Raw genomic sequence first — 4325 nt, 5'->3', positions numbered from 1 at the left:
TTACCCTCTAAGCGTACAGTATGATACCGTTTACACAGCATTTACATTGTATTAGCTATTTAAGAAACCCAGAGATGATTTAAAGTATGCGGCAGAATTGTATAGGTTACATGCAAACACTGTACCATTTATACAAGGGACCTGAGCATTCTTAGATGTTAGCGTTCACAGGGGTCCTAGAACCAATGCCCTACAGATCCAGAGGGACTACATACTATCTAAAAGTAAAAAACAGGAATGTAAAAAGCATCCTAATTTATTCTTATCCAACCACTATAACCTTAATGTCAGGGCCTAGAGAATACTTCAAAATGTATTTTTTAAAAATACAAATTAAATTAAATTGAAAATGTGAAGTTTCCTGTGTGAAGAGATTCAGGAATTTGCCAGCGGGATTTTGAAATGCCTTTATGATACTTTCTTCTACTTTCTCTCACCTCTGTGGTCCTGCAATAGATACAGATTAGCTGAAGTCACTGATGCCAAGAGGTATGTAATAGGGAACTAAATAAATTAAAAATGGGAGGGAGAAGAGAAGGAGGCTTCATCAGAGGTCCCAAAACTGTCCCCATTTTTCTTATTAATGAAAAATGCTGCATTTGCCTACCAATCAGACTTGTGAGATACTGTCTGGGCTCAATGAAACTGACTTATCTGTGACTGGTGGAGAATTTCATTGAGTAGGACCTCCAGAGAAGAGCCATCTTATCTCGGGTAGATTTCCCAGCAGTCAGAGGTGTTTAGCTACACCATGGGGTATGCAGAATAAATAAAGGTTAAATGATTATCAAAATGTGACCAACATCTGAGCAAACAGCATGCACCTTCACAGGAGGGATATCAGTATTAAGGCAAAACACACTTGACTTTGGAAATGAATCTGTCGGAGACAGCTGCTCTGCACTCCTCGCTGGGGACCTCTTCCTGAGAATCAGTCCGGAATAGTCCCTCAGCACCTGGCCCAGCCTCCTGTGCCTCCATGGGGCTGGATATACCCACTCAACAGCCTTTCTTGCCCACCATCACTCACTTTTACATCTAGAAATATCAAACAGTGTGGTATTTGAGCGCCTACATCCCCTTTAAAGGGGATGATTAGACATGAAAACAACAGTGTTTGTGTAATGTTAGGATACGGACTCTGGAGGGGAGAATGTTTTATCTGTTGGTCTCCCATATTAAGCGTGGTAGCAGACAATTAGGGCAGACAATAAATACTGAAAGCATGAGAGCTCTCTTAACCAGAGTTAATGGAGTGGACTCACTGTATGCCAAGCAGTTTAAACAGCCTGAATTATCTCATTTAATCCATGTAAGACCCCATGGAGTCAGCCCTTTTATTAACCCTGGCTTTCAAATAAGGAAACAATGATATTGAGAAAGCAACTTGCCCAAGGTCATACAACTAAGAAATGGGGGAGCTGAGCGAGGCCCGGTTGGCTCTAGACACTCTCTTAACAGAAGTGCTACAGTGCCACCCTCTGGTCCTCATGGAAAACATCACTTGCCAAGGAAATCCAGTACCTTGGCTGGAAGGTTTGTGTGCCCTCCCACTCCAAAAATCTATTTGTTGAAAAGCAATCCCCAGTGGAAAAATGTCTGGGTATGGGGCCTAGGGAGGTGATTAGGTCACAAGTTTATGGCCCTCAAGAGTGAGAATAACGTACTCATAATAAGAACATCCAATAGGTCCTCCTGCAAGAAGGCATAGTGAGAAAACAGTCCTTGGCTCAGGAAGTGGACTCCCACTGGCTACTGAATGTACAGGTACCTTGAACCTGAACTTCCCAGACTAGGGGACTCTGAAAAATAAATTTTTGTGGTTTAATCCACCTAGTCTATGGGGCTTCATTATAACAGCCAAAACAGAAAACAGTGCCAATCATATCATATAAGTTTAATCAAAATTTAAGCCTGTGGGATGAAAGAGCTCTTTAGAGGGGATGAATACTGGCTTCATTGAAATGTGAACATTTGAAAGTTATACACCAGGCAGATAATGAACCTTGAGACTGAGCACTATACAACCAACAAAACCTAGTGGGTAGATAATGCAAAGGTAGGAGAAAAAAAATGTAAGCTTTCAAGGCAGCGGATCAAAATCCAAAGGTAGTTTAAAAGCAATAATACCGCCGGGCGGTGGTGGCTCACGCCTTTAATCCCAGCACTCGGGAGGCAGAGCCAGGCGGATCTCTGTGAGTTCCAGGCCAGCCTGGGCTACCAAGTGAGTTCCAGGAAAGGCGCAAAGCTACACAGAGAAACCCTGTCTCGAAAAACCAAAAAAAAATAATAATAATAATACCATATGCACAAGTAATATTATACAGACTAATATTGTATTTATGCATGTAGAAATATATATATATGAATTAATGGAAAAAAGAGGCTATGAATTTGAAAGAAAGCATGGAGAGGTGTTCAGAGAGAAGAAAGGGAATTGGGAAATGATGTAATTATATTATAATCTCAAAAAATAAAAAATAAATATTTTTTAAGTGATACTGCAGTCAGATCCTATCTGAAACTGCATCTCTCAGCTCAGTTCTTCTGCACTTGTCTGTGTCTCCCTTTCCCTTCCAGAAATAAGCCCTCTGGCATGGTTGCCTCTGATGGTGTCATCAGGTGTTCAATGAAATGAAGAAGTGCAAGTCCTCAATGCCAGAAAAAGTAAAGAAACTCAGGAAGGCAGTGCTCTTCTGCCTGAGGACTGGAACATCATCCTGGAGGTGAGCAGGGAGATCCTGATAGAAGATGTGGATAGACTATGAAGGACCCCCTACATTACCTTGGTCAAGGACCATGGCTATGCTCTTGACAATGCAAGCTAGAGACCAGGAGAACAAGAAGGGGGACCCTGGTGTCCATCATCTGGGCACCTGATAACGCAACCCTCAAGAGCCCAGCGCTCTATGCCAGCTCCAAGGATGCCATCAAGAAGAAGCTGCCATGGCATTAGAAGTCAAGAAGGCTTCTTGATGTCGCATTCTCATCAAGATGTCTGAGTCTCTAAAGTGGGCCCACATTCAGAGGGAATTTATGTTTCTTCAGCATTTAGCTCAGGACCTGGTCCATAGTAACCACTGGATGAGTCATTCTAGCCCATCTCATAGTAAGCATCTACATTTAAGCTCCCTCAAAGGCCATTTGTCCAGGGCCCATTAATGGTACATCCCTAGGGATATAGAGTGCAGGTCATATGATGAATGCTGTTATCTTTAATGAGTATGAAAAGCCACACTCCATGACTGCACTCGAGGCATACATGGCCAGTGATAGTCATTAGCAGTACCAGGAAATCATGTAACTATTGGACATATTCCCTCAGCTTTGTAACAGAAATATTCTTCTCTCTTGAATTTCCACTTTTTGGGGACTCATAAAACTACAGTTTAACATTGACTTATGAAGATGTAAGACCCATGAAAACCATGAAAAAGGTGTGAGTGTGTCTTGGTGGTTAAGACCAAATGAGTAAATTGATATGATTAATAAATAAAATTTGGGAATGTGTAAGTTATGGAAAAGTGTGAGAGCTCACCGGCAAGTTTTATAAATCGGAATTGTCTAATAAAGTGATTTAATAGTTTTCCTATTAGAAAAAAAAGAAGAAGTTGACAGGGATCATGCATAAATTACAAGTGAATTGCTACAAGGAGGTCAATGAGCCCTGAACCCTGGCAGAAAAGCTAGGAGGCAGCATAGTCATCTTCCTGGAGGGCAGGCCTTTGTGAGCCACCTCTATCCCCCTGCCTAGAGCATCTAGCAGCCCCAGACCTGCTCTTGGGGGGTTACAGGCTGCCCCTTTCCTACCAGACTAGAAGAGCTAGGGGGATCCCAGCAGGGGAAGGGCAATCCCTTCACCCCAGTTGCCAAACATCCCCCCACCCCATTTCCTCAGACCACAGTCTTCTCTCTCCATCCTCCACAGTTCCGGTCTTCCCAAACTGCTGTTGGTCTTCCAGTTCTTCTTGGGTTGAAGTAGACCAAGTCCCCTCCCAGGCATGTAGTTTTGAGGAGCTCTTATTTTTTTTAATGACACCCCAACACCTCATCCCATGCTGCCAACTTTTAACCACAGTAATGACTCTGTGCTTGTGTGTTTAGCTCTATGTGTAAATGGAATGTTATGAAAATGACATCCTAGTGCCAGGTGGATGTCATCTTTTTCCTCTTGATCCTAGCTGTTTCTAGAAACAGGATAAGTACAAGATCTTCAGTGTAAAAAATGTCTGGGCAGTACTGACATTAATCCCAGCACACAGGAGGAAGAGACAGGCTGAGTTAGAGACCAACCTGGTCAGAGTGCCTAAGCTGACCTACTCTGG

At 42.7% G+C, this 4325-nt stretch overlaps 1 pseudogene; it reads left to right on the top strand.

Moving 5' to 3' along the window:
* The first annotated feature begins 751 nt into the window (after positions 1-751).
* On the top strand, positions 752-3731 carry LOC131920397 (cofilin-1-like; annotated as a pseudogene).
* The last annotated feature ends 594 nt before the right edge of the window (positions 3732-4325 follow it).

This window comes from Peromyscus eremicus, chromosome 10, assembly GCF_949786415.1.
Source record: "Peromyscus eremicus chromosome 10, PerEre_H2_v1, whole genome shotgun sequence".
Taxonomy (NCBI): Eukaryota; Metazoa; Chordata; class Mammalia; order Rodentia; family Cricetidae; genus Peromyscus; species Peromyscus eremicus.
This window is presented reverse-complemented; position numbering and strand designations above follow the sequence as displayed.